The sequence below is a fragment of the Molossus molossus genome, unplaced genomic scaffold (assembly GCF_014108415.1).
Source record: "Molossus molossus isolate mMolMol1 unplaced genomic scaffold, mMolMol1.p scaffold_m16_p_14, whole genome shotgun sequence".
In the NCBI taxonomy this organism is placed as follows: Eukaryota; Metazoa; Chordata; class Mammalia; order Chiroptera; family Molossidae; genus Molossus; species Molossus molossus.
The window spans coordinates 83483203-83509774 of record NW_023425349.1 but is presented as its reverse complement, the minus strand read 5'-3'; the positions used below and the strand labels follow the sequence as shown (position 1 = coordinate 83509774).

Below are 26572 nucleotides of genomic sequence, written 5' to 3'. Positions count from 1 at the left end.
GCCTGAAATTTTACAGTGGTTTTCAAGGAAAAGGAAATAGGATGTTGTAATGAAATATATTACTTTGGCAAAGGAAGGAGAGAGCTTAAATATTAAGCATTCAGGCCACACTCACCACGTTACTGACCTCGCTGTTTTCTGGGGCCGAGGGCTGAGCGTTGCTTCCTCCCCAGATGTGATTTCCAATTATTTTTGCTATGTCCAGTATGTTCTCTGGTCTGGTGATTTCGCCCAGAATGTGTTTTCCAAGCCCTTTAACAGTTTTCCCCAACTTTGCTTTCCGGGTTTTACGCTTAATCTAAAGAGAAACATAGTCTGTGATTTTTATTTTTATGTAACACCAACTCACCTTCACCAAGAGGATTTGCAGACAGAGAGAAAGGGAACCACTGATCACCAGCACCCACTCCTTAGGGACGTGTGTCCTATTGTGTCAGTAACAGGTGCCATGAAGTGACCTCATGGGAAGAGGCGATCTCTGGAAGCTACTCTCTGCTCTAACCCCCAACTGCGTGGACACTTCTCAGGGTCTCTCCGGACAGTTTCAGGGGTTACCAACCTTGTTAAATAGTCCTTTGGATGTTTTAAGCCGCAGGTTTATGTCACCACAGGCAGCCCTGAAATCCTTTTGTTCTTCAATTGGTTCCTGATTGTCCTTTTCAAGCACGATGGGGCTATTCTCTGCCCCGACATTATTGATCACATCTTCAACCTAGAGGCAAACATATACCCTGCCATTTTTATTTGTATTTAATCCACCTCACCTTCACTAAGTGTATTTGCAGCCAGAGAAGAAGAGAAACCACCAGCAGGAGGCTTTATACTTCTGAAGCTGTTCTCCAGCTGTTCTCCCACACACAAGGCAGGTCTGCCCCTTGGGTCAGTAGCGGGGGCCATGAAGTCATGGCCTTGGGAACAACCCGTCTCAAGAGGGAACTGTCTGCTCTAAACCCCCCACAGCACGGACCCCTCTCTGCAGGGCCCTCTGCACAGTTTCACGTGTTACCAACCGTGTCCAGGATGTCCCCGGGGGCTGCCGTCCTCTGAGCTGGTTGAGCCTCTGAACTGTGATCCGTCGTGGGAGCAGCGGAGGCTATTCCCAAGCACAGGAGAGTCAGCAAGACTGAAGGACTCATGTTCCAAAAACCTAGGAAGGAAAAATAAATGACCAATCCTTCTAAAAAACCATCGTACTTTCTTCTGAAGATGCTGGGTGGGATAAAAAGAGTTAATTCTCCCTCCCAAGTACCTATACAAGGACAGTGGAGGAAGCATAAGGACGTGGGTGGGAACATCAGTCCAAGGGGAGGAATGTGGTTCAGTCCCGGAAGTGACAGGCAGCCAGAGAAGGACTCTAGGTTGGAAGCAGCGACGGGCAATGGTCATTTAGGTTTGGAGAAGGGTGTGAGGGTAGCTCATGAGTCAGGATCTTGAGTCTACAACTGGGAATAAATAAAAAGGTTGGTCCAGGTTTTTAGCTAGAGTACCAAGGTGACCCAGGAAAACCCCATGAATGAGGACCCGTGATCCCCGTTAGGGACAGAGATCCCAGGTGTTAGGTGGCCACTTGACACTTTTCCTCTTGACTCTTGTATGGCAGGGTGAGCTATGCCTTCACACCTCCTCTCCTTGGAGTGGAATCTTTCTGAAAGGGCCTCCCAGGGGCAGAGGGGCAGGAGCAGCCAGGGCTCAGCTGCCCCCACACTGGCCTCTGCCAGGCTTTCTCACACCCCTCCCCCAACCCGGGAAGTGCTCACCTGGCACGATGGATCAGAAACACCCCCCATTGCCACTACTTCCTGCACCCTGACAGGGCCAGGCTCTTCTCAGCTCAGATCACTGGCACAGCGGGCAGGACAGTGGGAGCCCAGCCCAGTTCCCTGCCCACCGCACATCCTGCCTCTTCCACAAGATGCTGAAACAGCTCAGGCAGCAGTGGGCCCAGCAGTCCTGGGCTGTGGTCAGGCTGCTGTGTCCTGCCCAGCCAGGCCATGGGACTATGCCTCTTGGAGTCCTAGGTTCCTGGCCCCCAGACTGGTGGACAGATGGTTCCTGGGGTGGCCCAGCCCGTCAGGCCTGGTGGGGTCTCACCTGAGGTGGATACAGCTGCGCAGGTGCAGTCAGCAGTTGCAGATCCAGGGGTTTCTGATGCATGGTTGTGGCCCCAAGCCCACCCATTTATGGCTAGGAGCAGCCTGCCCCGCCCCGCCTCCATCTCTTACTCACTTCTCATTGGCTATTATTACCTGTGGGATGGGCCTCCACTTTCTGGAATTCCAGGTGTGTGACAGAGCTCAGTACATCCCAACTTGTCCCTGGGCAGATTCTCCCTGCCTCGTGACACCTGGGAGTGACTAGCCAGGAGGAACAAGGACAGAAGGAGGGAGCCAGTGAGGCACTGGAACCCACATCAGCCTATTACCCCAAAAGCATGCCCTTCGTGTGTGGTTCAGGAAAGGAAGCCCCAAGATGTATTTCAGCATACCGCTGCCTTTCCTTTTAGTCCTAGAGTTTTTGGTTAAAATCTCAAGAGGGTTAATGCAGAACAGTGTCATCTGGTCTAGTGGTTCCTGTTTGTTCCCTGCAAACTGTGGGCTGCAAGGCAGAGCCGCGGGCAGACGGGCTCCCTGTTCCCGGGGGCGCAGCTGCTGGGAGGAATCTGAGGGGAAGGACGGCGCCCACGGCTCCGACACGATGGTCGAGGCCCAGGCCCCTGCAGGGAAAGGGGGCGGACTGGCAGGTGCCCAGGGAAGGCTGGCGTTTGGAGCGCTCCTTTCCTGTCTTCCCAGGTCGGGAGTGTCTCCATCACAGCCTTCCTCGAAATCCACAGAAAGCGGTCATTTACAGAAAAATGGGCTTTAATAAAAGGAGGAGAGAAGGAAAGGAAAGAAGTTTATACCTCGCCACTCTGTGCGTCATGAATTATTTTTCTTCCTCAGTATCCAGACGACTTTTGAGATTTTATTTAAGAAATTTACTTTTGACTTTCGCTTCAATGATTTTTGCTTTGATTTACATTTAATGTCAGCATGTTAAGGATATTTGGTGGGGATGTTTTAAATGGAGGGAAATATGTTTCTGTATTTCATATTAATTTATGTAATTAAGAACGGGATACACAAATCAGAAACACTGTATGTTCTTTTTTATTACTTAACACTATGTATTCATTATTGAAAATACCTTCTAACAAATCATTCTTATCTCATGTCCCTTCCCACATCACATTTTTCTGTGTGTATTTTTTATTTTTTAATAAAAATGGAGTCACAATTCATGCAGACTAGTAAATGATTTGCTACTTACAATTAAATTGACAAGCTTTCTAGAACCACACTCACACACATATTTTCATTTTTCCTGTGGTAATACAGACAGAACATAAAAATATTAATTTTAACCTTTTTTTTTTTTTTTTTTTATCCTCACCCGAGGAAGAGAGAGAGAGAGAGAAACATCGATGTGAAAGGGACACATCAAGTGGCTGCCACCCGTACGACCAACCAGGGCCGGGGACAAACTGCAACCGAGGCACGTGCCCTTAGCGGGAACCGAACCCAGGTGTCTCTGGACCGCAGGCTAACGCTCCAACCACTGAGCCAAACTGGCCAGGGCAATTTTAACCGTTTTTAAGTGTCAAGTTCACTGACATTAAATTCATTCTCATAGATGTCACCTGTCACCACTGCCCATGTCCAGGAATCAAGTAACTGAATTCCCCCTCCCGGCTCTGACAGCCGTATTTATTTTCTGTCTCTATACTCTGAGTGCCTCACTCACCTAAGTATTTTTCCTTCTGTGCCTGGCCATTTCACTTAACAAAATATCCTCCAAGTTCATTCATGTTCTCGCATGTGTTGGAATTTTCATTTATTTTTTAAGTGAATAATATTTCATGTATAAATGTACCACGTTTTGTTTCTCCAGTCATCCTTGGATGGACATGTGGGTTTCTCCTTGTTGGGCTCGTTTGAATAATGCTGCTCTCCTCATAGTTGTGAAATGTTTGTGTTCCTCTTTTTGATTCTTTGGGTACATTCCCAAGAGTGGAATGGATTGCTTGATATGAAGATTCTATGTTAAGTTTTTCTGTTTCTCACAGCAGCTGTATCCTTTTCCATTTCTACCAGCATCGCACAGGGTTCCCCTGTGGTACGATTTGCAAATATTTTCTCAAATTCTGTGAGTTTTCATTTTATTAAGACAATTGTGACCTTTGATGGATATTTTTAAAAATTTGATCATATCTAGCATCCATTTTTTTGTTGCTTGTTCTTTTAATGATATGCAAAAAATTACTAATATGTTCAATATCATGAGGCTCTTCCTTCATGATTTCATCTAAAGTTTTACAATTTTACTTTTTATGTTTGTGTCTTTGATCCATTTGTGTTCATTTTTGTGGAGGTATAGAGTAAGGGTCAAATTTCTTTCTGTTTTTTCTTTTTTTTTTTGCATGTAGAGATTGAATTTTCCCATCCTCATTTGTTGAAAAAAACCATCTTTTCCCTATTGAATTGTCCTCATAACTCCATACGATCTTTAAAAATCAGCTTATTAAAATTTTATTTTAACATCTTTGAAGTTATAGAAGCTGTTCTCAGTCAAACACAACTAGAGCCTGAAGAATGTCGGATCGTAAATGACTGAAGGGTTATTTTCTAATAGTCCATGCAGTTCAGCCCAACCCGTCACCGAGGTATGTGAGCAGGTGTTCTCGCACACGGTTTGAGAGTTGCCCTGGGGTCTCAGAGCGATCAGACCGCACCAGGGGGGGAACCTGTGATGCAGGGACGTCTGCCCTTCGGCAATTGCCTCTCGGGAGGCTGTGCGGCAGGTGCAGCTCCGAAGAATGGCATCGCCTTTGTTTCTGGACTGTGACACAAGGCACGGGAAGAAGCATGCACTCTTTTCTGTGTGTTGCATATGTGCTTTTTAAATAATTTATATTTATGGTTGCAAGTATTACAATGTCCCTTCTTTTTTCCTTTATTGGCCTCCTCCTCCCTGTTCCCACCATCCCCCCACGCCCTGCCTTCAACGCACTGTTGTCTGTGTCCATTGGTTGTGTGTATATGCATATAAGTTCTTTGGTTTATTTCTTCCTACCCCCCACCCCCTTTCCCTCTGAGATTTGTCAATCTATTCGCTACTTCCATGTCTCTGGATCTATTTTGTTCGTCAGTTTATTTTCTTCATTAGATTTCACAAATAAGTGAGATCATGTGATACTTCTTTTCTCTGACTGGCTTATTTTGCTCAGCATAATACTCTCCAGGTCCCTAAGCATGCACTCTTTTTATACCAAATGTGCCCCAAACCTAGAAGGACACCAAGAAATATATAAATGCCAAAAACTATGGGAGAAGACCGCTTAAGCAGATTTTATACGAAATCTGTTAAATAACATCTTACAGAAAGACAATGTGGCCAACCATGTTGCTCTTATCCCTACCCTGCTATCTCCATTTCTTTGCCAGATAACTCAGGTTAGTGCTCATTATTCAAATGGTCACATTTTGATCTAACTAGCAATCCTCAGCTCTGCCTCTGATGAAATAAAGTTTGCGGGTCACCTGATTTTTATTTAAAATGCTGTCTCGACCTGGCCAGTTTGGCTCAGTGGTTAGAATGTCGGCTCGTGGACCCGGGTTTGGTTCCTGCTAAGGGCACGTATCTCGGATGTAGTTTGTTCCCAGCCCTGGTTGGGGTCGTGTGGGTGGCAGCCAGTCGATGTGTCTCTCTCACATCGATGTTTCTCTCTCTCTCTCTTCCTCCCACTTTATCTGAAGATAAATGCAAAAATGTCCTCAGGTGAGGTTAAAAAATATATATAAAATAAAATGCAGTCTTTGTGAAAGTTTATTCTTGTGTGCATCCTTCTCAATTTCTTTTGCTCACCATTATCATTGTCATCAGCATCATCATTGTCACCATCATCATTATCACAGGAACACTTTCTGAGAATGCTGTAATTTCCAGGAGCACAGATGGAGATGCCTTTCCTGTGGAACAAGCCCCCAGCACAGCGACGTGCAAGCTGACTCTCGTACCAGCATAAAGCTCTTCTCTGTCCTGACCTCCTGCCCTCATGCTACAATGACGATTTATATTTATGCTCCATTTTTTGTTTTTATATGTATAGCATCATTTTTATTGAGATATATACCTCATTACATAAAATTCACTATCTTTAAGGGACTATTTTAGTGATTTGTAGTATATTCAGTATGTTATGCAATTACTACCTCTACCTAATTCCAGGAATATTCCAGTAACTCCCAAAAGAAACATCATGCTTATTAGTCAAAGTTAGTGCCAACTTCCTCCCACCCCATTTAATACACTTTCTGTCTTTATAGGTTTGTCTACTAGTATTTCATATAAATGGAACTATAAAAGATGTCCTTCTGTGTCTGGCTTCTGTCACTTAGCATAATGGTCAAGGTTTATTTCTATTGCAGCATGTATCAGTTCTTCATTCCTCTTTATGATTAATATTTCAGGATATAAGCAACATGTTTTTTTTATCCATTCATTCATTGATGAACATTTGTGTTGCTTCCACTATTTTAGCTATTATCAATGATGCAGTTATGAAGATCTGTGTATGATTTTTTGCATGAAGGAATGTTTTCATTTCCTAGGGTGTATATATAGGAACTAGTTTGTAGCATTTTTGAGGAAATTCCAGACCATTTTTCACGGTGGCTACACCATTTGACTTTCCCTTCAGCACATTATGAGGGTTCTGATTTCTGCACACCCTCTCTAATCCATCCTACTGTCCATTTCATTGTCTCCATGCCAGTAGGTAGAAGTGGCATCTCATTGCGGCATTTTCCTAGTGATGGATGGTCCTGAGTACCTTACCATTTCATGTGCTTATTGGCTATGCACATATATTCTTGAAAGAAATATCTATTCAAATCATTTGTCCATTTTTAAATTGAGTTATTTGTCTTTTTATTGTTGAGTTGTGAGAGTTTTTAAAATATATTCTGGGTGTTACACATTTACGAGATACATGATTAGTAAATGTTTTTTCTCTACTTTGACAGTTGCATTTTCTCTGTTAATAGTGTTTTCTTTTTAACTAGTGTTAGAATAAACATAACATAAAAGTTACAATTATAGCCTGACCGGAGTGGCTCAGTTGATTGAGCATTGTTCTGAGTACTGAAAGGTTGCCGGTTCCATTCCAGGTCAGGGCACATACCTGGGTTATAGGTTTGATCCCCAATTGGGACATGTACAGAAGGCAACCAATGGATGTTTCTCTGTCACATCCATCTCTCTCTCCCTCTTCCCTATTCTTGGTAAGCATGTCCTTGGGTGAAGATTTTAAAATTTTCTGTTGTTACAATTATATCTGTTTGGAGTGTACAATTCATTGGCATTAAGTACACTCACATTTTCTTCACCAGTCGCCATCATCGATCTCCAGAATTCTTCTCGTCTTGCCAAACTGAAAATGTACCCACTCAATAATAATCCTCCATTGCTCCTTCCCCAGCCACTGGCACCTTCATTCCCCTTCCTGTGAACAGCAGCAGTGGGTGCACATTTTAATACGCTGAATTCTCGAATATGTGGATTTTATTGCAATATAAAGAAACAGAGAGAGGGACTGATTAAAACCATTGAACACTCTATGATGTCTTATAGCACTGCTGGAGTCTGCTGATGGACCAGCAGTTAGTTGTCTGCCCTCTCCCAGGGTAGACCTTCAAGGAAAATTCAGGAGGAAGAGAAATAGTTTGTGCAGAAATAATGAAAACAAACGTAAAACAAGGACTCATCTTAACCAAATGTCTCACCTGGTGGTTTCCAAGAGGACTGGTGGGATAAAATCAGTTGGTAAAACACTATTGCATTTGCCCCTTTGAGCACACTGGAGATGTAGTCATTGCACCCAACAGACAGAACACCTTTTGGTAAGCGCAATGGAGAGTTGCCACCTCAGCATGGATAGTTGAATTATTTTGCCCAATTAATAAAAAGGGAGAAAATGGGGACTTGTCTAACCTATCACTTCTGTTTTATTTTTCTTTGATTTTCCTTTTGTTTTGAAGAAGCGGTGAAACTTATTTATGCTTTCTCTTCTTTTGGGCATCAAATAATAGAAATGCTTTTCATTTAGATCCAACACTATGTCATGAGCATCTTTCCTCATCAATACATATGGCATCCCATTGGTCAACCACACATAATTCTCCTAACCATCTCTTTTATACCTACTAATGAACATTCATATAAACTTTTGTTTTGTTTTTGTTTACAACACTGCAGCGAACATCTCAGCACATATGTCTTTATAGATGTATATAAATATTACTGTAAAATTAATTCCTAGAAATGGAACTACTTGCTGAAAATGTTATTACAGTGTGGGCTCCCACATGTAGTGGATGAGAACATCCTGTTCCTTAAAACTTCTAGACCATCTCATTTATAGGCAAAATATAACCTAATTAGCATATTTTTGGCAGGGTGTTCTAATTGCAGCTTTTGATTTATAAAAGCCATTATGTTGATTGTGTACGATTATGCACACAATAGGTACTATTATGGTCACCATCATGTTTATCGTTATCATGATCATTACCAGACATAAGTGATGGTAACACATTTACCATGAACTGAGAACCCATGCACAGGCACTTTACATACACTTGATTTAATTTACTTTATGACTCACAAGAACCATGTGAGGTAGGAATTACTCATCCCAAATACAACTGAAAAAAAAATGTGTCACTTGCAGGCCCCTAGGCAAGGAATTTGAGCACTCTGTGCTTCTCCATTCCAATAGAAAAATGTAAAAAATAATATCTTTCTTATCTACCTAATGGAGGTGTCAAAAATTAAAGAACTATGCATCTGGGAAATATTCTATGGAGCCCGTGAGTTGTTCGAGTGACACCGTGAGCGGGGATGTGTCCAAGGGTACATGTGCTGGGAGACGCAGAGCAGAGAGAGGTCAGAAAGACACCAGGTCGGGGCTGGAGGAAGCTCGACCACCATCCAAATGACTGATTTTGAGCAACTTATGTGATATCTCTCTGAGTTCTCTTTCCTTGTTTCTAAAATAAAAATGATAAAAGGATGGAGTTGGACTAGATGGAGCTCAACCTTTCAGGGTTAAAACGTATAGGATTGTTTGTTTGCTTAAGCCCACAAGGAGGCTTTTTGACTTTAGAGATCAGTCGCCATCCCCAGTCAGACCCAAGAGGCTTCTTTGTAGAGAGTGGGGCCTCGGAAAATCACCGACTCTGATTGTAAGACACATAGCTGCTTCCTTTGGTTCAGGCTGAAACCAAACTGGCTCCCTCGGGGAGGGGGGGTGATGATCAAGAAGAATGAAGCAAGAAGTTGGAATCAGATAATGCAATGAACTAATTCGTTTGAGTATTACCACCGTGATGATTTTGTACCCGCTGCCCTGTGGAAAGTTCTGGGACTTTTCAAATAAAGTGGCTGTGGAATAGAAACATTTATTGGAAGAGATTTTGATATATCCCATGAGATTCCTGATATTCCACTATTTTTTGACCTTCCGAGTGGCAATTTCAAGTGGTTCAACTTAATAAAGAGTTAAGAATTCTTGGCTTGTTGAAACCTTCAAATCTTTCGATGTTCTTCTTGATGTATGTACGATGTGTCTCTTTTTGCCTTTTCTCTAGTTAATCCACTTATATTTACTCCTTAATATGCACCTGAAATGTGACCACGTTGTCTCACCAGCCACTTCAGTCAGTACTGGACAGTTCTTTATTTTTAGCTTCTTGTGGTGCAGAATGAAAGCTTCCATTTCAAGCACATGTCACAACATAGTATTCTCCTTGCGTCTGTTACCGTCTGTTACATTAGGTAATCAATCAATGGACTCATTTTTTGAATTGTTTAATATATTAAATGTAGGTATAAACAATTTTCAAAATTATAAAGCAATATTAAAAGTTCAAAATATTCTTTTACTCAGAATGTGTCCATATAAACTTATATAAAAACAAAAGCAAAGAAAGGCATTCTTAATCTTTGCTTCCTGGTACACTCCTAATTACTCTCAAGTGATCATTTTTTTTAGGTCTAAGTGAGGCCAAAATGTACTTCATATGTTTTCTAAACAATACATATTATGTTAACTTTTAAATACAAATAAAGACAAAAACATTAATGCATAATTTAAAGGAAAATATTTAGTAAATTTTTAGACTTTTTGACATAGTAATTTTTTTTTTTTTACGGAGTCCAAAGTCTGGTGGTTCTCAGATGTATTTCTTGGGCAGTCATTCCAGGTCAGAGCTCCAACATGTGAGACTGGGATTGGGTCTGCACGGTCACAAACACTGCTACGGAGGAGAGTCCCTTCGGCAAGGTCAGCTGTCCCCGGGCACCAACGTCCTCACCGCCCCGCCGCCTCCCCTTCAGTGTTCAGAGCACTTTCCTGCTCGGTCCTCCGAGGCCTTGCCATGGGCAACCTCTGTCTTCGATGACACTGATGTCTCCTCTCCTTTGCTCCTCCCATGGGACGAAAGCACCGAGTCAAGGGATCGACAGGGAAGTCCTGGCTCCTGCCGTAATTTCCCCTCGTGGCCTGTCTTGCCCCCAGAGTGTGAGCAGGGAGAGACGAGTACTGGAAGAGACCCACCTCTCTTCATCTGGGAGATGCCAACTAAAATAAGAGAGCCTTCTATTTTAAATCTCTGCCACTTACCATAATGGTCATAGTTTATTCCTGTCGCAGCATGTATCAGTTCTCCATTCCTCCTTCCGATTAATATTTCAGGGTTTTCTGGGTGCTCACTCAGGTCTCATCACTGTGCCGCTGTGTCCCCCTTCCCCCAAGACCAGAGGCCATGATGAAGTGTGAACGTGTGTAGGCAGCACCGATCTCTTCTGTGTCCAGGCTGTGCCCTGGACCCTGATGCCCTGGCCCTGGTTGACCAGGGCACCAGCAGCGGGGTCCCCGCTTGTCATTCTTGCAGCTGCTCACCCACAGGCAGACATGGCTTCTAGCTCAGTGCTCTCAATGTGACCAGTTAGGAAATGTTTCATCATGGTGACCTGTACAAACAGCAGTTGTGCAGCATTTATGGCTGAGTCAAAAAGCAAGTTTCATAAAAATATGCTCAGTATGACCCCATTGAAAGCCAAGTAGAATGAAATGACAGGATTTATGTATTCTGAAAGTAAACATAAGCTCACAGAGAGGAAATGTCTATAAAAATTTACAGCAACCTGTGATACTTCTTTCTGACACTGGGATAGGATGGGCTATGTGGACGACACGAACATTTTATTTTGTGTTCATTTTTATTATTCAGCAGTTTTTTATTTTAAAAAACTTAAATTTATTTACTTATTTATTGATTTCCCAGTTTCTGAGTCCTGCCCAGATTTCAAACCATTTTATAAAGCTCTAACTATAAAACAGTCTGGTACTGGCACAAAACCAGACACACAGATCAATGGAACAGCATAAGGAGCCCAGAAACAATCATATACAATCAATACATATACAATCAATAAATTTACAATGAAGGAAACAAGGAGATACAATGGGAAAACAATAGTCTCTTCCTTAGTGTTGGGCCAACTGGACGGCCACATGCAGAAGCATGAAACAGGACCACTAACACCATACACAGAAAATTGATAAAAAATGGATTGAAGACTTGAATGTAAAACCTAAAGCCATAAAAATTCTAGAAGAAAATATAGGCAGTAAGTTTCTTGACATAGGTCTTGGTGATCACTTTTTGAATCTGACACCAAAAATGAGAACAACAAAAGTAAAACTAAAAGCTTCTGCATAGCAAAGGAACACCAACCGATGAAATGGCAGCCTAGTAAAATGGAGAAAATATTGGCAAGTTGTATATCTGATACAAAGCTAATGTCCAAAACACATAAGGAACTCACACAACTCAATGGCAAAAAGTAATAATAATAATATGATCAAACTGGGGAGAGTACCTGAATAGACATTTTTCCTGAAAGATATTAAAATGCCAAACAAGCATATGAAAGGTGCTCGATATTACTAATCATCAGGGAAATGCAAATCAAAACACAATGAAATATCACCTCACACCTGTTAGAATGGCTATTATCAAAATACAAGCTATGAAAAGCGCAGCAAGGATGTGGAGAAAAGGGATCCCGTGTGCACTGTTGTGGGAATGTAAATTGTTGCAGCCACTATGAAAACAGTACGGTGGTTCCTCAAAAATTTAAAACAGAGCTACCATAAAGTCTAGCAATTTCACTTCTGGGTATTTATTTAAAGAAAATAAAAACACTAACTCGAAAAGATTTTTGCACCCCTATGTTCATTGAAGCATTATTTATAAGAGCAAAGATATAAAAATAAGATAAGTTTTCATCTGTGGAGGGATGGGTACAAACTGTGGTTTATATACAATATAATATTATTCTACCGTCAAAAGAATAAAATGTTATCATTTGAGACAACATCGTGGATGGACCTCAGGGAATTATGCTAAATAAAATAAGTCGGACAGTGAAAGACAAATATTGTACAATCTCTCTTATATGGGGAATCCAAAAAGCAAAAACAACCCAAACTCATAGATATAGAGAACAAATAGCAGTGGGAAAAATGGATGAAAGGGTCAAATGGTAAAAAAAAATAAATAGATTTTTTAAGAGCATGTAGGAGAAGCTGTTGATTCTCCTGGTATTTTAACTGCTGTTCCACTTTAAGCCTCAATTCCAACTTTAGCCAGGAGCTGAGAATTTAGTATCTCTAATTTGCAAGTAAAAAGATAAACAGAATCTAAAGCATCTTTAACTACTTGTACACAGCATGAAGTTTCTTTGTAAAAGAAATTTGGTTTTTTGCTGGAGGTAAGTGAAGGCTACAAGGAGGAACCAATACTTGCTTACATTCCAAAGATCTTCTGCAAAATTTTCCAACATTCCAGCCTTGTCGGCTGTTATCTATACCTCCAGGTACAACAGGTGACAGGTCAAGCACCTGTAGCAGGTATTTTCAAGTCCTTATCTAGCAGGAATAGAGCTGTCGTCACTGCCACCTGCCACCTCCCAGCTGGACCCATGCTACATTCTGTGGACTCATTTATAACACGCTATTTTAGTAGTGGTTTCTGTGTTAGAAATAACGCTTTGAATTTCAAGTGGCAGAAACCCAACTCAGTCAACTTTAGCATAGTTTATAGTGTTCTGAATGTGAAGCAGGTAGATTTTCTTGAAGCACAGCTGGGTTCCTTCAGAGCTTTGTAGAAACTACAAACCAGTCTGCTCGACTGAGTTGTCTCAGACGGTGCCCTGTTTCTCCATCCATGCCTTTCATTTCTAGTTGTTGGCATCATTCTCGGACTTCTTATACTTGCTTCTGATAATTACAGGCATATATTTCTGTTAATGGCATCGTCAGAAGGAGAAAGCCTGTTGTGTACTAAAACAGTCTTGTAATTGTATTGCCTCTAGTTGCCTCACTGAGACAGGAGTTCATCCTCAGTAGGTCACTGTGGGTTGAGAGGATTGACAGGTGTCCTGCTGGAGGACAGTGTGGTCAGTTGCACCTGAAACACTTTCAAAGAGGATGAGCTGATAGAAAGAAAAAAGTGGCTAATTGCTGGATTATATGACATTTGCATACTTCGTTTTTATAAAGACTATTTGGGTGGTGAGGGAAATAGATGAAGGTGGTCATAAGGTGCAACCTTCAGTTATAAGATAAATAAGTTGCAGTGAAGTAATGGACAGCATGGTGACCATAGTTAACATTTTATTATATACCTGGAAGTTGCTGAAAGTCATAAAAATTCTTATCACCGAAAAAAATTATAACTATGTGAGGTGATGGATGTCGACTAAACTTATTTTGGTACTCATTTTGCAATATGTAGATATATCAAATCACTATGTGGTGCACTTTAAGCTGATACAATGTTACATGACAATTATAGCTCAATAAAGCCAGAAAGAAAAGAAACTACTAACCTACATTCCAGCATCGCTGATCCATTTCCTATTCCCACCAACAGTGGATGAGTGATCAGTTTCTCTGCATTCTCACCAGCATTTGGTGTTGACACTATATATATATATTTTTTACCAATCGAATAGGTATTTGGTAATGTATTATCTTGGATTTAATTTTTATTTCCTTGATTGCTAATATTTTGAATATTTTTTCCACATGATTATTTGTTATTATTCTGCCTGGTGAAGATAAAAGTGTTCAACCCCGCCCCCCTCCTTTATATGTATAATGCACGTTTCAGAAGCTAATTCAGTATCAAATCTAGTGGCTGCTGTCCTTCCTTTCGTGAACTCTTTGGATGGTTCATCCATGGAAACTGTGCCGAATATATGGTGCATTTACGGACATGCCAATGGGTACTCGATGTTCAGCAGGGCCACCTGATAGAGAAATGGAACAGAGAGTCTTCTTCTTCTCTCTCTCTCTCTCTCTCTCTTTTTTTTTTTTAACATTTTTTCCCAGCATTTTTATTCTTTCAACATCTGAACAAAAGAATATTCCTCAGTTTAAAAATCTTGAAAAAATAGTTTCATATTATTTACATAACATTAAGTACAGGTTCCAGTTATCATACAAACATTGCTATGTTAGAAATACAGTGGGAAGGCATGATATATTCACCGCCTCTTGGATGATGTAGGCTCATGGATATGTTTTCATATTCCAACTGCCCCTGTTACTTGTTATTCTGATAAATAAACTATTAGGCATCTCAGAGGTTGGAAGACTACTGAACATGAACTTCAATACCCTCTATTTTGATCTTTATAATCTCTTTACAAGTGTACTTCATCTACAACTAAGCTACCTTTATTTTCATTATCCTAAATGATCAAATATTAACCACATGAACTGTTAATATGTACACCAATCAAATTAAACATAAAATTGTGTAGCCCAGTTGTGTAGGCTATATATATTTAAACCCAGAAAATTCCCTAGTTTCCATGCTCTGGACTATTTTTTAAATTATTTTAATAAATGACTGACAGTAATTGGAATTAATTGGTTCCCTGTAAGTTAATCAAGAAACCCAAGATAAAAAATTCTAAATGATAGTTTTATTTGTATTTAAAAATACATTGGAAATTCTGCATATGCTCACGATCAAGCTTGTTTTCAATGCATATTAGTTAAACCCTGATGACATGGTTTGTTCTGACAAGTCCTTTTCAAGCTGAACACCAAAATAGGGAACTTCCTGTACATTCCTCCTGGCCCTGGCGCCTGTGATGCATAGTGCTTCTTTGCTCATGAGATGAGGGATGAGCTTAATCTGCCTTTTATCACCTGAACAGTTTTCCGGCCATAATGATAACTGTGAGCTGATGCATCCGTGGCGGAGGCTGTGAAACACCACAGTACCTGAAGGCAAATGCTATCAGCATAACTGAAAACTGGAGCTGCCACCAAGAGGAACTGGGCTGCTGTGTTTACCTTGCCGGTGAAGGTTGGTTTTAACCTAGCAGCGGCATAACAAGGATTGAAATGCCTAGAAAGTGTTCGCGGTGTTGGAAGAGTTCCGTATCTGACATAAGAAACAGCAGCAATCAACATTACATCTCTTGAAATTATCATATGTAAGTGGAACTGGAATAAGATCTGCATAGGTCAAGCTAACATATAAGATACTGATAAGTATTATATCAGCAAGTGGATCAAGAGCACTTCCCAAAGCTGATTTTTGATTGGCTCAGTTCCGAGCAATAAATCCATCCAACAAATCAGTTAGCCCAGCTAAAGCAAAAACTCCTAGTGCTATATTAAAATCTTCTTCAATAATCAAATAGCCCAAAACTGGGGCCAAGCCAATTCTCGTCATTGACAACATATTTGGGATTGTCCATGGGTTTTCATACAGGTTGGTGACGCCCGCGGGGCCCCAGCGGCCGCCCAGGGCCTCCTCTGCAGCCGCACCCTCTCCGGCCGTGGGCCCTGGGGTCGCCTTCCCCGCACCCGAGCAGTGGCCCAGGCAGCCCAGGCAGACAGGTGCGGGTGGCAGGAGGGCCCCGAGGGCTCGCCCCTTGCCCGGCTGCAGCCTCGGTGCCCATGCGGCCCCGCGTAATGCACCCCACGAACCCAGCGCCACGCGCCACGCGCGACGCCAGCATGGCCCTGCGGCCGCACTGCGGGAATGCAGGCAGCGAGAGGTTAGCAGCCCGGGCCCCCGACGAGCCGCTTCTCCATCAGTGCCTACAGCCTCCGAGGACCTTGGACACTTCCAAACTTGTTTGCAAACCCCAGCATGCTCCTCTTATACCTTCTTCTTTCTCTCTTAACAAAATCTTTGTTTTGACCTGTGTGGCTGCTTTGATGAGCTAGTTTCTCAGGGGAAGTGTGGCTGGCCTGTGGCTGTCTCTGCAGGGAGGTTGTCCCTGAACCCCTGCAGTTCTAGGCTTTTCTTTGCATTTGGTGACAGGAATGCGTTCAGAGTGGTTTAAATGTTCTCCCAGCTGCCTTCTAGCTGTCACTTTGCCTATGTGTGTAATAACCTGCTCCTATCACTTTGTCCTGATTAAATAAACAAAAGGCCAACTATGAAGCTTTCAGAGGCAACCTGAGGACGTACCAGCTGGTCTGATACTCCTCTAAATGAATGTGTCCTCTAAGCGAATACGTTAGTTTTAAAACTTGGATAATGGAATGAATAGCAGGATAGATGTGTGCTGACACAGTTCACCCAGTTCCCTTTCGCCTCAGCTCCCTCCCACCTCCGTTCCCTCCTGCTTATCCCTAACTGCCTCCGCTTCTGTACAAGCAGCTTGCTTGCTCTGCTAAACTCTTGAATGACCCCTGTCTTATATAAGCAACCCTCCCCCTGAGCTCGGGGCTGCAGTTCTCCTCTGTGTAGGTTGGCTGCAGTCCCTGCGCAGGTAATAAAGCTCCTAATATTCAAAATTACTTTGTCCGAGTGAGGTTGATTCTCCTGGGTTACAGCAGTGTGAAGCAACAAGAGAGCTTTATGGGCTCCATGTGGTCACTTAACAAAATTGTCCAGTGGCAAATGCATTGAGGACACAAAGCCGGTGAACTGCACGCAGTCCCAATAAAATCCAGTCTTCAGATGTCATTATCATGTTTTTACTCACACTTTACTGATTTATTTTGGTTGCTCATATAAAGTTATCAAACCCACAGATTCGTTGTGTTACCTCAGCACATGTAAATTCACATTCTGTACTAATACTTAGGCTTTTTCATTATTTTATTATTTAGATTATATTTAGTTCCAATAACTTGCTAAGTGAGATCTCTCCTGATTCCCCCATGTCTAAATGAAGCCCACAGCCGGAGTTCAGATAACCTCTCGCTGTGAGTTCAGGGCACTTTTCTGGGCTTGTCATGTGGCAGCACTTGAGCCTCCCCAACCCCCTTGTCGGTGACCTGTGTGGCTGTGTAACACAATGCACCCGAACTCTGCCTGGAACAATGGTTGTTCACGGTTTCTCCGAGTCCTGTGGGTCAGCTGGAGGGTTCTGATGTGGGCTGGGTGCGGCGGGCTCTGTCCCATGGGTCTCTCGCCCGCCCCGGGGGAGCCCAGTCAGGCTCCTCAGGGAATACGCTGCTGCATGGGAGAGGCCAGGGCTCCCCCTGCTTGCTCGAGCTCACGGTGGGGGCGAGGTGGGCAGGCAGCGAGTCCAGGCTGGTGAGCCACCCTTACACTGTCGCACCAGACAGCTGGACGTGCCTTGTACTCCACAGTCTGTCTCCCAGGTGGTCACTGACCTCCAGAGAGCACCCACTGCCCTTCTTCCCACCTTCTGCTCTCTTGCCGGGAGGCAACAGGAGAGCTTCCCGTGCTCACGGGCTCACTGGAAGCAAGTTTCTGCTGAAATATCCATGGCAAGCTGCCACTGCACCGTGTTGGGTGTGGCGCATTCACGAGGTTGTGCAGCTGGTACCACTCCCCACCCCCAGTCTTCCCATCATTGCAAACTGACACTCGGGACCCAGCAGACTAACCCCCATGCCCCTCTCCTCCCAGCCCCTTGGTTTCACATGTGATGAGGACAGCGTTTTTGGAATCATGTTCATATGATTTTGACTTTCTTACATGCAGCCTTCCCTTGGTTCAGCCAGGGTACTCATTGCTTTAGGAAGTGTTAGGAGTATTAAAGGGAAAATGAAAAAAGTAGTCAGATGTTGAGGCTTTAATTTCCCAAAGAGGGTACTTGAGCTCCTGGCTTTCCATAAAATCCAGAATTTTTAAAAGAGAGACAAAATATTCTTCTAAATTCAAAAAACTCCTGAGAAGCTAGAGTGGCCCCCATGATATCCTGACTCAAGATCATTTTGTCTTTCACTCTACATACCTTTAGGAGTTAAAAGAAATAACAAGCAGCATAATAACAGCTTTAAAATATTTATTATTTAAAGCCATAGGTTGTTGGATCCTCCTACAACTACAAGAAAAGTACAACTAAATTGCAGAACAACCGTCATCAGGACCACCTAACACCATGCTGAGCAGAAGTCCTACAACTAAGGATTTAAAGTAGAAACCGCATCGAGTCTGATAGGAAGGGCAGAGATGCAGAACGGGCTGGTCCCACACCCACATGTGGCGAATAGAAATTGGGAGGGATATCTGAACTGTGGACGTCCCCCGAGAAGTGATGAGTATTGGCCACTAAGCCCAGGGACCCAGTCTTAGGGAGAGAAGCCCCCACAACCTCTGGCTGTAAACACCGGCAGGAACTGAGGCTAAGTGAAGGGCTGTCAGAGTCCCAGGTGTTCCTCTAATTGACCCCCACAGACTTCTGTACTTCACTCCCTCTGAGCTCCAGCGTGGGGGCAGCAGCTCAAAAGACACCAGAAACCTACAAGGAGAAACGGAATCACTGTATCTGGCATCAGGGTGGGAGCTAGGAGGGGCAGCTTTCTCCCAGACACAAGTGCTGGCCCAGGCCATTGGTCCTGTGCTGAGCATCCCGCCCAGAGCCAGATGGTGGGCACCATATGAGTCTCCATCAACCTGGCGATACTGTTGCCCCAGCCCTGGTGATTCCCTGAGACCCCTCCCCACCCAGCCTACACACCCAAGCTGGTTTTTCCATATTAATGGCCTGTTCTGGCTCACACTCCAGACTTTCTTAAAATCTCTCACCCAAGCAGCATCTGGCCTCTGTGTGCCTTGTGCCTCTCATTAAGTGGCCCCAGTCCTGGCACTAGCAGCAGCCAATCTTAGTTCACAGCTGGGCCTCTCCTGGGCACCTCCAAGCCCAGCACAAGTAGCAGCCATCTGCAGATTGCTTTGTAGCTCGAGCCAGGTGACCCTGGGCCGGACGGAAATGGCAGCCGACCTTGGCCTGCACCTACCAGGAGGCCCCAGAACCAGTGCACCTGGTGGGCATATTCAGACCACCCAACCACCTTCAAAGTGACACACTGAAAGGGTGGACTCAGCAGGCGTCAGACGCCGTTGAAGTAAGTCCTGCTCTGGTTGTGGTTGTAGGCGGTCTTCACAGCTGAATGGACTGGGGCATAAATCCCTCCCATTGACAGCAATCAAGTCTCAACTACAACGGGAGGGTGTACACAGCCCACATGGTGTGTGTGTGGGGGCACCTCGAGTGCCCAGCTAGGGTGATGAAGAGGCTGTCCATTGGACCCTACAGGACACCGACTACATTAGGTCACTCTACCAAGGCTGGGAGCTATAGCAGCTCCGTCTAATACATAGAAACAAACACAGGGAGGCAGCCAAAATGAGGAGACAAAGAAACATGTCCCAAATGGAAGAACAGAACAAAACTCTAGAAATAAAGAACTAAACAAAATGGAGACAAGCAATCTATTAGATGCAGAGTTCAGAACACTGGTTATAAGGATGCTCAATGAACTTACGGAAAGAGTAGTTGAAATTAGAGCCCTGTCCGGTTCGGCTCAGCGGTTGGAGTGTTGGCCTGTGGACCAGAGAGTCCTGGGTTCAGTTCCCGCTAGGGGCATGTACCAAAAAAAAAAAAAAAGAAAGAAAAGAAATTAGAGACAACTTCCACAGCATAAATAAGGGCATGGCCCATAAAAAAGGGCCTGAAATGCATAAGAAAGAATCGGTCACAAATGAAGGCTACACTAAATGACATAAAGAATTATTTGCCACCTGAACCTAGGAATTTCTGGGACGACGGGCAGCTGTGTCCTAAGCTCACATGCTTCTCTGAAGCATTTCCAGGGGTGCACCTGAGAGCACCTGACTGCTTCTCGAAATCCCTTTCAGGGTACATCTGTGTCCACTGTCAGGACCCAGTGTTCAGCTGAACAGACCCTCCTGTCCCTGTCCAGCTGTGTTGGAAGCTGCTTCATCCAGGGCCCGAGGGGCTGAGGCTCAGGCCTCTCATCAGTTGGTGACTTTTGCTTGTGTTGATAAAGTCTGACCTCACCCTCGGGTTGTACAGCATCGCTACAACCCCTGGAAATAGCCCCCACTCCAGGGCAGATTCCTCAAGCCGCTTATAGGTTGGGCCTGACCAGGCTCAGTGAGCGGGCACAGGTCTGCTTGGCTGCCTGACCCTGTCGTGAGCCCGGGGCTGGAGCCCACACAGGTGCTCAGCAAACCTCTGGGGATGACGTGTCAGAGCAGGGGGCGTCGGGCACAGTTTGGCCTGATTATGTCCTCAGTAACCCACGTCTTGTGTTCACGTGTGAATTCAAACTAAAACAAACAAACAAACAAGAATTAAACAGCAAAAACAATAGCCCTGGCCGGTTTGGCTCAGCGGTTGGAGTGTTGGCCTGCGGACCAGAGAGTCCTGGGTTCGGTTCCCGCTAAGGGCATGTACCTCGGTTGCAGTTTGTCCCCGGCCCCAGTTGGGGTTGTGTGTCTCTCTCACGTTGATGTTTCTCTCTTTTCCTCCCTCTCTTCCTTCCGCTCTATCTGAAGATAAATGCAAAAATAAAAAGAATTAAACAGCAAGCAAAAATGAAAAGCCAAACTGAATTCTTACCCCCCTCATAAGACTTTAAGATATTTTTTTGAAATAACAAATGTGCAGGTCTTACAGACATCAATCCCTCATCCCTCTCCCCTGCGGGGCCCTGCTGCCCTGGGTGGCGCGAACACGGGGGCTGTCGTGGACGTCACTCGGACGCTCCCCTGCCACCTGCGTAGGGTTCGCTTCCAGCCTCAGCCCTTCCTTCCCTTCTTTTAAACAATGTGGTAAAAGAGACCACATCACACTCGTCACTTTGACCAGGGGAACTGCACAGTGGCATGAAGGACATCACACGACTGTGCCCCCTCATCACCCTCCACCTCCAGAACCTTTCATCTTGCAAAACTAAAACTATCTTTTGCTCTTGATGAAGGCCTTCCACTCCTGGGCTCAGCTCCCCTCCGCTCTCCCCGTGCCACAGCCTGCGGGGCGCCCAGCTGCAGTTGCTTCAGGGACAGCCAGGTCCTATTTGCTTTTCTAGGGTCATGCCCTCAGGGTTTAGGAAGATCGTGTGGACTCTGAACACTGATGCAGACAAATGTAACTTTCTAAAAAATATGTTTTTATTTATTTTTAGAGAAAGGGGAAGGGAGAGAGGGAGATAGAAACAGCACTATGAGAGAGAAACATCGATCGGCTGCCTCCTGCACACCCCCCCACTGGGGAGCGAGCCCGCAACCAGGACAGGTGCCATGACCGGGAATCAAACTAGGACCTCTCGGTCCGTGGGATGACACTCAATCCACTAAGCCACACTGGCCAGGCTCAGACGAGTGTAGTTTTATGATTTCAGGGAATCCTGTAGTTGTAATTATAAACCCTTTAGTGCAACAAAAAGACCTTCAGAAGTCCCAGCTGGAATTCTGATTCTTTATGGAAGCAGGGACTCAGCTACTGGAATGAATCACAAATCCCAGGAATGCCCTCCAGGCCACACCTTAGAGATTCTGTGTGTCTGGGAAGCTTTTGTCCATATGGGACCTCAGGCTCCTGGGCGCCCACATTGAGACTTTGGACCAAGGGGCAGCCACAGCCCAGAGGGGAGGAGGAACAGCTTGCCCAGCTCATTTCACAGCAACTCTAAGGACAAGGGTCCCTTGGAAGGCTCTCCTTCTGGCTCCTCAGAGCGTGCTCCTCTGGATCCTCAGTGGGGCCGCAGGACTGACGGGTCTGGTTTCTTCCCTCCCGCAGGAGGCCCAGCAGCTGCTCAGGGTGGTTTCAGCCAGACAGTTTCAGCCAGCCCTGGGACCATGGCGCTGGGACACTTAATGTCCCCCGGAATGTCCCCCGGGGCATTTCTCAGGAGGAGACAGTGAGCTCAGGTCCTGAAGCTCTTCCCAGTTGGCTTGTAGTGATCCTAGGTGGGGCTTGAACGTTTTATGAGCTCTCGTGGTTCCACAACCACGTGAAAGGGTTCGTCCTCACACCTGCATGAAACAAAAGTATGAAGACTCTCACCGTGCTTTGTCCTCCTTGCCCAGCATCTTCCCTCTGCCCCTTTCTCCTGCTAACAGAACTCCCTGTGTGGGGAAAACGGCTCCTACCTGAACACGGACCCCGGGACCAGGAACGGGACCATCGTGTGGCTCCGTTTGCACAGGGACAGCTCTGTGACCAGGCTGGGCAGTCAGACCCTGCTCTGGGAGCTCACACACAGGTGCAGCCAGAGGCTCACCCCCGGCCTCTGGGCCCCGGCGCCTGGAGTGTATCCCGGATGGAATTCTCCTTCGATGTGGGAGACAGTGACGCCCACACTCAGGGGAGAGCGGGCACAGGAGAGGGGGTTCCATTCTTCTCCGGCAGCCACGATTTCAATGTCACTGTCATCCTTTCCAGGCCCCTGTGTGTAGCTTTTAGTTTTAATTTATTAACACTTATTTTCCCATTATAAAAGTAAATCATATTTATTGTGGCCAATTTGGGCAAAACAAAAATGAACTGTATTCCTACCACAGAGAGAAAATTATTGTTCCTCGGTTAGCCTTTTCCTTGCATTTTTTGTTACCCATTTTTTAAGGCACTCTCGAGATTTTATTTATTATTTTTATTTTTTTTATCCTTACCCGAGGACATTTTTCCATTTTTTGTTCAGGTAGAGTTGGGGGGAGAGAGAGGAAGAGAGAGAGAGAGAAACATCGATGTGAAAGGGACACATCGAGTGGCTGCCACCCTCACGACCAACCAGGGCTGGGGACAAACCCCAACCGAGGTACGTGCCCCTAGCAGGGACCGAACCCAGGTCTCTCCGGACCGCAGGCCGACACTCTAACCGCTGAGCCAAACCGGCCAGGGCCCGAGATTTCACTAAACACGGGTGGTCACTGAGGCTCCGTCACTCAGCTCCGTGCAGGTCCGACCTGGAGCTCCTGCCGACGGCCTGCTCAGTGTGCTGTGTGGGAGGAAGGGCAGGACGTGGAGAGCACTGGGCAGGAGGTTGGCTCTTGCCCTCAGGACCCCGTCCCTCCCCCTTGTACAGAAACACAGAGCGGCCGTGATCCCCCGCGGCCGAGGCTGAATGACTCCACTGGGTTTTGGTTCACGCAAGGGACACGGAAGGGGTCTCTTTTCTCTAATATGAAAACTAACGTGCAAAACAAAAATATTTCCTTTCGAGTTAAACGCCAGTAGACTAATTCAAGAAGCAACCGTTTGTGGCTCTGACCAGTTTGGCTCAGCGGTTAGAGCGTCGGTCCGCAAACCAGTGAGTTGCAGGGTTCGATTCTGGTCAAGGGCATGTGCCTCGGTTGTGATTCGTCCCTGGCCTGGTTGGGGTCATGCAGGAGGCTGCCAGTGTCCTTTTCACGTTGACGTTTCTCTCTCTCTCTCTCTCTCTCTCTCTCTCTCTCTCTCTCTCCTTCTCTTCCTCTCTCTCCCTCCCACTCTATCTGAACAAGAATGGAAAGTTGTCCTCTGGTGAGGATAAAAAAAAAAAAGCAACAGTTTTTTTATATTAAAGATAGGAAAAGAAAAAAGCCCCGAAAAGACAAGCTAAAACTTTTTACTGCATCATATAGTTTCAGTAAAATTATCTATTTAAATGTGTACATATATTTATTTTGTGTGTATAAATATATATATATATATATGATATAACACTGAAATTACTTGCTTCTCAGGACAGAAGAAACAGGGTATGTTTCTTTAATCAATTTTAAAATGTATCATAATTTAAAATTATTGCTGGAAACCAGCTTTCTTTATTTCCTTTTGTAGACCTTACGCACAAGAAGTTATCAAGCCAGGGTCTGAATGTGGAAAACCAGCTCTGGGCCCAAATGACCACGGACTGCACCAACCACGCGTCAGGGCCTTCTGGGTGCTCACTCAGGTCTCATCACTGTGCCGCTGTGTCCCCCTTTCCCGAGGCCAGAGGCCATGATGAAGTGTGAACGTGTGTAGGCAGCACCGATCTCTTCTGTCTCCGGGCTGTGCCCCTGGTGCGCTGGCTGTGGTCCACCAGGGACACCAGCGTCTGGGCCCCCGTCGTCAGTCTCGCAGCTGCTCACCCACAGGCGGGTGCCCATGTCCAGCTCAGTGCTCTGGTGGAGATCCACCGGCAGAGGTTCACGTGGACTTGTGAGAGATGCCGCATGGAAATGGAGTGAGGTGCTCCCCGGGGACCTCCAGCTGAAGACGTACACCAGGTCCTTCGGGCTGTCCAGGAGCGGTGCAGTTGCCTGGCCTCGCTGCTCAGGTCCCGGATGCTGGTGTCCATGAGGCGGCTCCTCCAGGTCATGTCGGGCACCAGGCGCGGAATGTCCTCCATGGTGTAGCGTCCCTGGTACTGGTGCAGGGCCCGTCGGTCTGCAGGGAGAGCAGCCTATTCAGGGCACTGGTGCAGGGCAGGCAGGGCTCCAGCAGTCACGTGTTCCAGACCTTTTCACTCTGCGTCATATCGATTTTCCAGAGGGGAAAATGGGAGGCCTCGTGTGGGCAAGCAAAGGGCAGAAGGACCAAAGGACCTGTACAGTGATAACATCTGTTACAAGAATGGGCCAGGGCATTCAGATGAATGGAACTCAGATCTCAAGTGCTGAGCCAAAAATCCAGCCTGTGGGTGTCACAAGAGACATTCCGAAGAGACTACCTCTGACTGTTAAAAAAAAAAAAAGGGCAATGAAATGAAAAAGGAGAAAAAAGAGAGATGGCAACCACATGGAATAAGTAATTTTGACTGTATTTTGAATCTCAAAATAAAAATAAATAAATAAAAGCAGACATAAAATAATTATTGGGACAAGGGCAAACACTTGAATGAGGACCAAATACTGAATAATAGTATTAAATCAACATTAATTGTCAAGACTCATAACTAATCATAGTGTGGTTATTTAGGAGAAGGTCCTTCTTCTTAGGAGACACAGGCTAAATTACTAGGGCTGAAATGCCATGCTGTTTGGAAAGTAAAGGAGTAAACAAGTAGGAGAGAGAGGGATAAAGCAAATGTAGCAACATGTAAACACTTGGTTAATTTAGGGGCAGAGGATATGATGATTCTTAATTCTATTTATGTAACTTCCATGAAGGCTCGAGATTTTTCAAAAAAATTTTCAGAATGTTACAACATTCTATTGTTCTGTGGATATTTAACACACATACATACAAAGGGTCCAGGAAGATATGCTCCTGTTGCAGGGGTGGCCCTGGAGGGGGAGCGGAATCAGCCCACAGGGGAGGCCAGAGGGGACTTGAGCTTTACCTGTCGTATTTATTTCATTAAAAAGCAAAAGTCAGAAAGGAAAAAATGTGACAAAAATAGAAGCACTTGCTCATCTGAAACACCCCTCCTGACTTCCCTCCCTGCTCTGGGCTAGTTCTGCACACGATGGTGATCCCAGGTGGACGCCGCTCTCACCTGGGGGCTGAGATGCTGGACCTTCTGCACCAGGAGCCTCTTTCTGCTCAGAGTCTGGTTCAGACCTTTGAGATGCCCTCTGACCTCGATTCTGTTCAAACCTGAGCCTCGAATATCACAACAGCCATGTACGAGGACAGGTGGGTACCTGAAATACCGGGGGCGAGGCCACTCTATACAGTATATGATTGTCTCACCACTATGTGTAATCTGAACTTAATGTAGAATAATACTCAGTGTAAACTGTAACTGAAAAAAAATGTATATATTAAAAAATAATGAAGTTCTTTCTTTTTAATTTTTTTTCTTTATTGATTTTTTAGAGAGAGGAAGGGGGAGGGAGAGAGAGATAGAAACATTGAGAGAGAAAACATTGATTGGCCACGTCCTGCTTGCCCCCCACTGGGGATCAGGCCCACAACCTGGGATGTGCCCTGACCGGGAATCAAACCGGTGACCTCTTGGTGCAGGGTCGACGCTCAACCACTGAGCCACACCGGCCTGGCAGTAAATGTCTTCAAAATAAAAACTGAGCCTCAGATTGAAAATTCTTGGAGTGCAGAGAGACTCTGTATTTCTAGATAAAACATTTAATGGAACACCATCTGCAATCTCCTCAGGGCCGTGAAGACACACTGATAACCTGTCCCATACTCAGGAGATAAGGGGACAGATGACTAGTGCAATGTGGGGTCCTGCACCCCTCAAAAATGCTTCAGAAGGTCAACAGGTGCAACTGAGTAA

At 44.9% G+C, this 26572-nt stretch overlaps 1 pseudogene; it reads right to left on the bottom strand.

Annotated features, from left to right (window-relative positions):
• Positions 1 to 15289: 15289 nt before the first annotated feature.
• On the bottom strand, positions 15290 to 24867 carry LOC118629351 (annotated as a pseudogene).
• Between the last annotated feature and the right edge of the window lie 1705 nt (positions 24868 to 26572).